This window comes from Oreochromis niloticus, linkage group LG3 (genome assembly GCF_001858045.2).
Source record: "Oreochromis niloticus isolate F11D_XX linkage group LG3, O_niloticus_UMD_NMBU, whole genome shotgun sequence".
Lineage (NCBI taxonomy): Eukaryota > Metazoa > Chordata > Actinopteri > Cichliformes > Cichlidae > Oreochromis > Oreochromis niloticus.
Genome location: NC_031967.2, coordinates 49,646,297 through 49,659,239, shown reverse-complemented (window position 1 = coordinate 49,659,239; position 12,943 = coordinate 49,646,297).

Here is a 12,943-nt window from a genome sequence, read left to right as displayed (position 1 = left end):
TGGTTTGTATTTTCCATTTATAGTATTTATGATCATTGCTCTGACTTTCCTACAGCGAGGGAGTCCCACCAGCATCAGCAAAGCTGCCATTGCTGTGATGAGCGCAGTCTGTGAGACGAGATACATACTGCAGGCTGTGAGGAGGAGTCTTTCTGAGTTGCTGTGTGAATGACTGCAGAGATGATATAAATAAACTAACTGGCTGTGCTCACATTTGGTAACCATTTAATATATATCATCATTATTGTTTAGCACTGGCAAATTCAAGAACTGACAATTGACCCGAAACTGCAGTTCCTCTAATGTCCACATGAGGCTGTCTCCACTTTCTCTCTAACTGTGAGTTTGTGTGTGAGTTAACCACGCATTACCTTACAGGGGCAGAGTCCTCCTGGGATCTCCGCTCTCCTCCTGCACACCTGTGCTAATCAGCTCACCTGTTCATCATCTGGAGTTCAGCTGGTTCCTTTAAATGCAGAGGGTTTTCCTTCAGTCTTTGTCTGACTGCTAAACCAGTCGCAGTAATAACAAGCCTCTAAACTGTAAGTCTGTTTGTATGCCTGCCATTTTCTTACCCGTCTGCTCCTTTGCCCAGGAGCATGTTCTGTTTTCCTCATGGAGAGGATTCTGTCACACTGTCCTGTGTTAAGGATAACACTATCATGTCTCTAAAATATATAGAAATCGTGAATTTTCGTTCTTTAGAGATTTCATAAATTGTTTCCTCATTCTTACTATATATAAATCCACTGAACTTTAGTCCCGTATTTGGGCTGCCATAGACTATGACGCTCAGAATCCCTAATGAATAAACAGAATACTGTTTAAGACTCTTGCTCACTGTGAAGATTACACCTTGGTATTTTACGTCTCTTCATAAATGAATTCATGGGCCAACGTGTGATGTAAACATCATCCACATTTTAGAACAGTATAAATTTACATTTTCATTTAAATTGATTGGTAATTTATTTAATTGATAATTGCATTAATTCTATTTGTTAAATATGTATAAATTTTATCAGCACAAAATTTTCCTAAATATTTTCCATCTTTGTTATACTATTATGTAACATTGTGTAAAACTAAGTCATAGCATAGGGAGGGGAAATTCTGATTAAAAAATTCTTATTCACTGACCTTATTTAGCCTCTCAAAATATAACCTACTGTAACCTATTGAGGCCAAGCCCACAGGAGTTGAGCACTGTCTCCCTCACTCAGCTCCTGACTTGTGCTTTTTGGACAGTCTGACCAAACAAAACTATAGATTCAGATTTTTATTTATTTTTTTTGGCTTTATCACAGAGAAGTTCGAGTATGAAATAAGAGACAGGTGTATTTGCTTGTGTTCAAACGTTATATATACTTATAACTAAATAGGAATGGCAACTAGCTGTATCTGACTGGATAAAGAAAAGATATAACTGTACATACACTTGTACATCAAACCCAGATGACAATAACAAAAACAGCAAGTCATAAAACCGGGTTACGTCTTTGTTTTCACTCTCACTCAGAGGTGATGATGTCTTCAGACAGCTCTCTCTCTCTACAACCTGTAAGACACACAAAAGAAGAGTAGAAGAAAAAGTGGAATAGAAAAAAGTTAGCATTAGCTTAATAATAAAGCAGCAATAAGATAAGATAAGCGCAGATAACTATTTATTGTCAATTAAAATTCATACTTAGCACAATAGCACAAAGAAATTGGAAGATGTAGTAGGGTAACAAGGCACGTCCAAAAACATAATAAAGTTATTACCACCCAATTACCAAAGTAATAACCACTTAATATCCAAGTAATAACATTGTACAGTGGAGTAATATTACAGTGAAAAATGCTTCTTCATCTTGTAATGAAAAAGGACAGTGGGAGTGAAGGGAATAATAACCACATCAATATTAGTCATGATAATCCCTGTCTGTTATTCAATGTGTTCATTAGGACTGATTTAAACATTTAGGAAAATCTGTTATTGAGGCCTACAAAAAAAATCAATGTAATTCGTACAATGTCCCATATCATAAGACGTTGCTTACAAAAACCTTAATTTCTAAATTAATTTTTGCTGTTTGCTTGGTAATTCTTTATTAATCACAAGAATATCAGCTGTTCTTAACAGCTTGTTGGTTTTAATGTTGCCTTTGTAGGAAACTAAGATATTGTACTTTACAGTTCTGATCTATTTGTTTTAGATTTACTGCCCAAGAGAAACTAATTGGGTTCAACTTAAATTTAATTTTGAAACTGAATGCATGTCTGAAGTTGTACTTCATGTCACATGTAAGTATTTTGAGCTGTATGAGATACAGTACGTCTCTAAAAGAAGAGCTTCAAAATTGTATTTTATGTGGTTTTCATTTGAGGCGTACGTTTTGGAAGCTCGAATTATCACTCACATCTATACATTTATAAATAATACATAAACATTTAACAAAGCTACAGATAACATCACACAAGAAAACAAATGCAATCCTTTTCTTCACAGAATTAATTTTGTGATATTGTTGCTCAGTGAAATACCTCCTGTCTTTAGAACTTTCACTTTTATTTAAAAAGTTTGGAAAAGAAAATCATACAATGTATCTGCCTTAGACTATTTTTTTTTATAATACTACTACTACTACTACTACTACTACTACTACTACATAATAATAATAATAATAATAACAACAACAATAATAATAATGATAAAATAAAAAATAATTTTCATTACCTCTCTTCCAGTAACCTTTGCCAATGTGATACAGTCCCACTGCTACCAACAGAGCACTGACTAAAATGGTGGAAATGACCCGTGTGGCAGCAGAGGAGGAATGGCACGCTTCTTTGTCTGGATTAGTTTTGTATTTTAAATTTTGAGAGTCTAAATGATGGTGAGAAAAGATAGGAAGCATTAAACGAGACAAGAATGATAAACCATCAAATGTTAATTTTAGCTTCTTCATAATGACATTAAAAACCTTTCAAACAATTTAAAAGCTTCTAAAACAACATGGAAAACATGTTTATCTTAAGACATCTCAGTGTCTCACCTGTGACGTTCAGCCAGCTCTCTGGTGATTCTCCAACTCCTGAGATGCTACACTTGTAAAGTCCTTCATCTGACTTGGAAACTCTCTGGATGGTCATGCTTCCTGTGGAGCTTCTATTTGTGAGAAATCCATTTTTGTAGAAATCAGCTTTGAAGTTGCAGGGAGGAACTCTGCTTCTGCAGCTCAGAGTCACAGTTTCTTCCATCAACACAGGAACAGCAGGACTCTCCAGGATCACAGGACCAGCTAAATGAGATGCATTTGTCAATTAAATATAGAGAATTAAATGTAATTAAAATTTAGGATAAAACGTTGTTATTTTTTTCAAAAGTACCAGTGACAGAGAGGTTGATAATGTTGCTTCTTGTCCCTCCTTCAGTCTCATACCAGTACTCTCCACTGTTGTCTGTATAAACAATTTTAATGGAGCAGGATGATCCTGTTGGTGTTGTCTCATTAGTTTTACTACACGATTCTACTTTCCCTTTATTATTATGCACAACTTCACAATAATCGACTCCTTCACAGTGAAATGTTACTGATTCATATTCAAAGAACTGCAATCTGTTTGGAACAACACGAAGAGAAACTGCATCTGAAAAAAAGAAAAGCAAGAGTTTTACTACTACAACTGGCATACTGCACATCAACAGTAAAAGAAAAAAATGGTAAATAAAACAGTAAAAAAATCACAAAACATTTTTTTCCTCTCACAATTTTTTTTAAACTTTTCTCCAATTTGCTTGCTCAGCCAAAATATGATATTATATCTTTGATAACTTTTATATAATTGAGCAAACAGCTGGTACTCACCAACTTGATCCTGTACAAACAGCAGAATCATGATGGTCATCACTGAAGAGGGACAAAATAGCTAGTTACTATAACAAATACTGTATAATTGCTAAATATACTGTACTAAGTATAAATGTAAAGTATTATTACATCTCATACGTAGTACATAAAAAATACAATAGCCAACTTTTCTTACCTAAAATATAAAACAAATAAAACTGTCATGTTTTTAATCAGAATGAATGACATAAATTTTATAATAATGTAGAAATAGAGAAAGTACTCACACAGTCTGATGCAGAGAGCGCTGATCTCCATGTCGTCTTGATGTATACTGAAGACTGAAGTGTAACAGCAGTGAGCAGGGGTATTTTAAATTTTAGGACTTAGGACACAGTTATCTAGTTTAACAAAACCGTTTCCAAAGAAGCTAAGTTGTCTTTGTGTGAAGCCTCACTGTTTCACATCACTGTCAATGGGCGGAACAACAAACCTGTTCAGAGTAATGCTGTGTTTAATGCAGCATATGGGGCTTTGGAGTGTGATGTCACGGGAGGGGGCGTGGCTGCCGAGGCGCCATATTAGCAGGCCAAATAAAGGGCTAAAGGAGCATAAGCAATGGATCGCACTTGTTGTGGTGTCGGTTGTAATATTAGATCGCACAAGGGAATAAGCTGGAAAATTAGCTCTCTTTTTATCCTTTTCCACCTGGAAGCATCATGAGGGAGCTTATGTGTTGGATGTTACCAAAAGAAGGCATCTAGCCTGGATAGCAGCTATGAGATGAGCTGATATTCAGTTCTCTACCATCCCCAGATATCTGTTGGTGCTCCAGACATTTTCATTCAGGTAAGATCTAAATAAGTTCATATTATTCTTTATACCCTGTTAGTTTTATTTTCAATATGCTCTGAGGTCATAGCAAACTAGAACAAACATCCTAATGAGTGATTTTGCAGATATACATTCTATTTATAGATTTGCTAATTGTTTTTCATTATTGCAGCAAACCAGCCAATGAAATGAATGAAACAAATCCTGACTGGGTTCCAACGCTACACATGGGGCACTACGAAATCCCTGCTTCAAACTACATGCTACATACCACCATGCCAATCAGATTACTTCTTCCATGTGAGGGTGAACATGTGCCCCAGTGTGGTAGTAAAACCAGGGAAAAATGCTCTTGTTAAATATTCTTAAAAGTCTTGTGCTTTATATGTAGTGAAAAGTTTTCAAAAGAGACAGTAAATAACAGAATGCTAGTAGTGGGTGATTTAAATGTTGTCATGATTTTATGTGAACATTTTGTCATTTGTAAACTATAAACAACATGGATTCTACATTGTTACTGATGTGATGTTCTACAAAGTGGTTTTAATTTAAAAAAAAAAGGCAAACGTTTGTTTCTGTATTCAACTTTTTAACAGTGTTACTTAATAAGTACATATTCAATAAATGCACATTAGTTACATGGCAATGCACTTGAGGTATAAATGTAGACCCCCTAAATACAACATTATGGGGCGATCGTGACTCAAGAGTTGGGAGTTCGCCTTGTAATCGGAAGATTGCCAGTTCGAGCCCCGGCTCGGACAGTCTCGGTCGTTGTGTCCTTGGGCAAGACACTTCACCCGTTGCCTACTGGTGGTGGTCAGAGGGCCCGGTGGTGCCAGTGTCCGGCAGCCTCACCTCTGTCAGTGCGCCCCAGGGTGGCTGTGGCTACAATGTAGCTTGCCATCACCAATGGGTGGATGACTGGATATGTAAAGCGCTTTGGGGTCCTTAGTGACTAGTAAAGTGCTATATAAATACAGGCCATTTACCATTTTTACCATAACATTATGGGTTATTCAGAACAGAACTATGCTTGGAGAAATATTTCCCCATCAATTGAACATCAAACTCCTCCACAGTAGCAGGTGGAATTTTTCTTTTTTGAGGACGGCTTCTTTTACCTGTCACTATGGGTGGTCTGTTTATGTTTTGATTGAGAGCCTTTTTTGGGGCAGCCAAATAGAAGAAGTCTATCTTATGGCCAACCACTGACTGTATCTTGGTCATATTACCCCACAAAACCCAGTTTGCAGGTTCATCTGTAACAGTCCTTGTGCCACGGATCAACACTGTTGCTTCTACTTTAAACAGAAGAGCAGTGACATGGGTGCAGGTCTCCACAACTCCGGCCATACAGGTGCAGTGGGCGGCTTCAACCTTCCCTGTGATGCTCACAGTGACCCATGGCTGCAATGCTGGTTCATTCAGTCTTTGAGAGTGCAGCACCTGAAACACACAAAGACAAAGTTAATTTAAAGACAAGAACTTTAATGAGCCAAGGCCGACATAAATGTGTTTAATCGACTTTCAAATCCATTTATCATGAATGTAACAAATAAAGTGTATTTATGTATCCATCTATAGAACGCTGCATGTTATATTCTAAATCTGCCTGTTTTTTTTGTTGTTTTTTTAAATCTGCCAGCAAAAAATGAACCTAAAGTATGTAATGCAAGGATGCAATCAAGATGGGGAAAGCATAAAGTTTGACTATAAGTGACAATTATGAATCACTTAATATGATAAGGAGATTCTGCAGGTCATTAAGGAATGTATAAAACTAAAATAGAATGTATTTTTAGTGACACAGGACACAAACACGGAAGCAAGATGTATAATTAGGATTATTTATAATAAATATGAATTAGTTACTGCAACTTCTTTAACCACAGAGAATGACTAAATCCTTCAGGAGAATGTCACATTGATGCACTGAACTCACTATGTTATCCATCTAACAGAGCCTCCACATGTTCTCACTGTAATTTTCCCCTCATGAATGTGAATTTATGCTGCACTAATCTGAATGTTCGGAGGGAAATCAAACGCATTTGACTCACAGTACGCAAGCTGACTTACCTTTGTTTGAATGATGGCGTATTCACGACGTGGAGGCTTAAAAATAGCCAAATCTTGTACCCAGTCCTTGGTGTATTGGATGTGCGCCTCCAGAGATTTATAACTGCGAAATTGGTGCGCCGTGTATGCGCTGACTCCACAGACAAAGTAGGACAATATATCAGGCTGAGTCAATCACGGTTGGTCTTCAGGGTTTCTACTCCACTGCCGTATTTCCACATTTCCCATGCACGCTATTTTTTGCAAGTACCGTCTCTTTGCATCCGAGTGCAATCTGTCTCTCAGGGCAGACTGCTGCTTTCAGTGCAACTTGCACTCATGTAATCCAATATTTTGGATTTTCTTGAAGCCACACAGGGTCAAAAGTGAGTAGATTGTTCTGGACTCCTGGATACTTGAACATTCTTCTTGCCAGAATTGTTAGAGTTCATTTAAACTAGTTTAACTGGCTTTTAAGCATAGTCTACAAACTTTAGTAGGGAAGTGGGCTTTGGGAAGTCCATTCTAGTTTTCCACCAATCCCAGAGTAAAGATTTGGCTGGTCGAAAAATCTGTATTATCAGTGTCAGTAGAAAACATTATTGTAAGTTGCATACTGAGAGGTTTTGCTTTTGACTACTACCAACAGTTGAGCAAATGTCTGCAGCAGATTTCACCAGTACTACTCTTCCCCCTGCTGTGCAGTATTAAATACTGCACCATTTTTCCAAGGCAGGTACTTTAGTAAAGTTACTTAAAATTTGACACTGAAAATATGTGGATAGAATTTTATTATTTTAAAAAATATTAAACTATAAAATCAACTGTACAAGATAAGTGTGAGATTCATATATTAAAATCATTTAAAATCACATTTCATTGTTTTCTTGTTATACTGTTATCCCTATGTGTTTGATACACCGTGTGTGTTAACGTAGGTCAACAGCAAGCCAAACTCAATTTTCATGAGCCAGGAAACTGAGCGTCTTGCTCCTTTATTGCGGTCTTCTTGACAGCTTACAATTCTTTACAACTGCAGCTTGAATATCTCGATGAAAGGGTAAAGTGAAACTAAAAATAAACAAATTACAAATTACATATGCAAATATACAAACAATTATATAAACACATCAACTCTTATAAAACATATAAAGTGAACCAGCACATTGCTTTCGAAGATGTAAATAAAGACTCAGTACACAGGAGGTGAAGTTTAGACACAGATAGCCAAGTTTTCTGTCCAATGTTTTTTCACAAAGGACTGTGGCTTCTGCTTTCCACAGATTACACCTTCAAAATAAGATACAGATAAATTGATGCTGATTGTTTAGAAAATATTTTTAACTAAATGACTCTCTTTTTTGACATAAATTATCACTGATTAAATATGACATTTTTTAACACTAAATTATTATGAACCACTTTTAACGTTTTAGTTGGGGCCGAGCACTTGTTGTAAACATACCAGTGACAGTGATGCTGACAATGTTGCTTCTGTTCCCTCCTTCACTCTCATACCAGTACTCTCCACTGTCGTCTGGATAAACATTTGAAATGGTGCAGCATGATCCTGTTGGTGTTGTCTTAGTTTTGTCACATGATTCTATTTTCTCTTTGGATTCATGGATAAGTTTGGAAAAATAACCCACTCAAAGTAAAATGTTACTGATTCATATCCAAAGGACTGCAATCTGTTTGGACTGATTCAAAAGGACAGTACATCTCAGAAAATAAGAAGAGAAAAGTTTTGGTTTAGACTTTTAGTGTTAACACTGATAAACAGTGAAAACAACATTTGATAAAATGAAAGCAAAATACTTGAAAAAAGTGCATCACAGCTCCCCACATGTAACTGAGGAGACAGTTCACCATCATCACAAAAGAACTCTGTTTTTTCTACTTTTCATATATTTGGTCCACCAAACACACAACAGTCAACAAAATTTACATCAGTGGGCACATTTTTTATACTCAGCAACTCTCCAATCATGTGCATAAAGAATATCATCACGGAAGAGACAAAAAAGAGCTAGGTTACAAAAAAAGTCAAAGTGATATGACATCTAATAAAAGCCCTGCAAAAAGCAACAGTTGGCCTGTATTTGTTTAGCACTTTACTAGTCCTTAAGGACCCCAAAGCGCTTTACACATTCAGTCATCCACCCATTGGTGATCGGAAACTACATTGTAGCCACAGCCGCCCTGGAGCGCACTGACGGAGGCGAGGCTGCCGGACACTGGCACTACCAGTAGGCAACGGGTGAAGTGTCTTGCCCAAGGACACAATGACCGAGACTGTCGAAGCCGGGGCTCGAACCAGCAACCTTCCGATTACAAGACGAACTGCCAACTCTTTGAGCCACGATTGCCCCATAACTCATCTGAAAACTGAATTTCAGATATATTTCAGATAGATAGATCTATGTCGCATACTTCACTTTGTCAGATGAATTCTCGAACAGGTATTATTACCGTATTTTTGAGACCATAAGGCATACTGGATTATAAGGCGAATTAAGCGAAACAAAACAGTCAGATAATCAAACTTCCCTCAACTCATTCTTCTTGCTTCCTCCACTTCTGTACCATTGATTCATTAATGTTGAATTCTCTCGCAGCTGCTCTATTCCCATAGTGTTGCAGTATATTAACTGACCTCATATTGTGGATGGATTATCTCAGTTGTTCTCCTGATGGAAATTTGGTCCGTTTACAGTATCCTGCCATGCGATTGCATTTGTCCCTGCATTTATCCTGGGAGGATCGAGTGGAAAAAAGTTAGTGTCCATCCTCCAGCTTCACTGTGTTTATATTATGCTAACATAGCTGTGTCGCTAGCGGTCACGTAGCACATCATTATATACCAGCTAGTCCAACTTCAGTAACCCTACAAACGTCACTGCTGTTTAGTTTTCTGTCTTCATTTATGTTGGAAGTGATAGCAGAGCTGTACGTTTTAATTCAGAAATCTCAGTCAGAACATACTATATTATGTTTAAGTGGAAAATAGTGAGCTAACTTCCTGCTAACTTCTAACTCCATTAAATTTAATACATTCTGTTTTCACGGATGCCTGCATTTAAACTTAAATGTTACACCTGGTAAAGCAGCATGATATTTTGTGCCTTCAAGAGATGAGATTAAAAACACATGCAGATATATATGAATTAAATAAAATGTGGAACACTGGTCATTCAATAATATCGGGGGGAATAGGGGAAGACAGCTCTGACGGAGTGGGTATTTTCTTCAAAAAAGATATGGTAAATATAATCAAAAGAAGAGACATAATACCGGGACGACTCCTCCTTGTTGATTGCTGTTATTACGGGCAAAGGTTGCGTATTATTAATGTATATAATGCACCCAATCGAGCGAAAAAGATGCAATTATTGAAAAAACTGAAGTATTTGTTAGAGATTGGTTTTAATAATATTCTATGTGGAGATTTTTATATTGTTACTGAAGCAACTGACAGAACATCTAATGTTGAGTTTAGAGAATTGCGAGAAAGTAAATTGTTGGTCAAAACTTGTAAGGAAGCAGCACTTCATGATCTGTACAGAATCTTGCATCCTCGTACCGTACATTACACTAGATTCGACTCGTTAACCAAAACAAGGATTGATAGATTTTACATATCATCTAATCTTCAAAGCCTTAAATATGACACACTCTTAACAGACTTTTCTGATCACATGGTGGTTATGGCAACAGTATCGTGTTGCTCCCACGAATGTTTGAACTATTGGAAATTGAATACATCTTTGTTAGCAGACGGGTTGCTTTTGCCCGAAGTTAAATCTGAAATTAAGAAAATATTACATTTTAAGATTTTTACTGCCTCCTTCTCTGAACTTTGGGAACTTCTTAAACGACGTTATGTGTAAATTTTTTAAATTTAAAGCGAGAGAATTAAATCATGCAAAGAATATAAAATATAATGAAGATGTAAGTAAATATATATATTTAAGGAATAAGAACGAGAAACAAGAAGAGGAGGAAAATCAAATGATGTCTCTTAAAGAGAACATTGATCGAGTCAATAGAGAAGTTTTATTTAATATGTTGAGACGTACTGAATTTCACGGGAACAGCGATTATAAATAATCAAAAGAAACGTAGAAATGATTTCATTGTCTCAATTAAGGATAAACACGGAAAGTCAGTTTTTAAAGAAGAAGGAAAAAGACAAGTTATTAGGGACTATTGTTCGGAGATGTTTTCATCCACAACTACAAACAGTGACACTGTTAATAATTTTCTGAGTGAGGTTGAACCATTAGATTCTGTCATTTATGAAACCTTGGCTGGAAAAATTAAAAGAGAGGAAGTGAAGTCAGTAATTAATCAACTTGGTCCACCTGGTCTGGATGGACTCCCTTCTGAATTTTACAAACTTGTGAGTAAAGAACTGTCTGAATTATTAACTCAGTATTATAACGAAGGAATAGAAAGAGGAACAATGGGTAAATCGTTTTATGAAGGAGTTATGTGTTTATTATATAAGAAAGGTGATAGAGAAGACATTAATAATTATAGACAATTAACAATAATGAATGTAGATTATAAAATTTTTGCTAAAATAATTATGACCAGACTAGAGGATGTATTAGATAGTATCACTGAAAATGAACAAACGTGCAATTAAGGGACGACTGATGTGGGATAATTTATGCATAAGAGAAATTATTCATAATGGAAAGGATTCAGAGCTCTGCATCCTAGGCTTAGACCAAAGGAGGGCTTTTGATTCTGTCTCCCATTTCTATTTATGGCAAGTAATGAAAGCTTATAACTTCCTGGTTACTTGCAACAATACTTCCTCCTCCGAGAAAAAACTTAATTAAAATAAGTAAAATGTGCATTAAATTTATCTGGGGATCCAATCGTGAGGTGACTAAGAGGAAATTTATGTACAAGGGTAGGAAGCATGGGGGATTGGGAGACCCAGACTTAGAGATTGTTTTGCGAATCCCGTTTATTAAAAATACTCAGCGCAATTTCTCGGGGTGCCCGTGGGTTAGAGGGAAGGAGGAATTGTGGAACAAAAAAAAAGAGGCAAGGCCAGAGCAGGCATACCATACCACAGACTCATGTTTGGAGATTTATCAAGTCAATGGGAACACTATAGTCTAAATATTCTCCAAGATAATACGAAAAATATTTATAAAAAAATTAATGAAATTAAAAATGAAGGTTTAATTCAGTATAAGTACATAGATAAAAACGAGAATCTTTCGATAGTTAAGAATATACAAGACAAATTGTTATCCGAAAACATGAGAGATGTGGTATGGCTCATCTCGCCGTGGCACCTCCCCCGTGAGGGCAGTGGTTCAGTGGAGTTGTTTTGTTACCACAAAGAAATGTCCTATGATAGATTGTAATGAAGATGAGACCTTAGAACATCTTCTATTGGACTGTTATAGGACAACTGAGACAAGGCAGAAGATGACAGAAATTGGTTATGATGTTGATGTTAACATTAAAGAAGTTAAATATGGTTTGTTTAAAGAAAAAATGGGTGAGGACAAAAGGAGACTCTTTTGGTTAGTAATGTGTGTAATAAACACACATATTTGGAAAACCCGTACCAAAGGAGTGATAGAACAAAGGATGATAAGTAGTGATGTGCTGAGTAAACATATCATTAAAGATCTACGGACAAGAAGAACAGTGGACCTGAAAATTGGGAAAGTTTTCCCCTGGGATGTATTGAAACTGTAAGTTTAATAAGTGGTTTGGTGGACTCAGATGCTTGACTTTCCTCTTTTATATGTATGTAATTTTGTATACTTTAAATAGAGTGGTAAAGCAGCAACACTGATCATTTTATCAAAGATGAAAGAATTTAGACAGTTTTTAACTCTCGGTGATGCTGCAGTGTTCATTTGACTTTGGGACCGAAGCAGACGGACTTTTGGACCCAGATTACTCCACAAGGCTCCTGAATAGGGCAGCCATAATACTCTGACAATGCATCAAGCGGTGCTGCTCCGTAGCTTACCAAAGTCGTACTAAAACATTTGAGAGATTTTTGAGTGCCGTGTACCACATAAATCTGTTCGAGATCAGTAAGCACAACCAAAATTCATACATAAAGCGCACTGAATTATAAGGCACACTATCGATTTTTGAGATTTTTAGTGCGCTTTATAGTGTGGAAAATATATTATTTTTGATGTAATGAAATGAAGAATTTTTTTCCTATA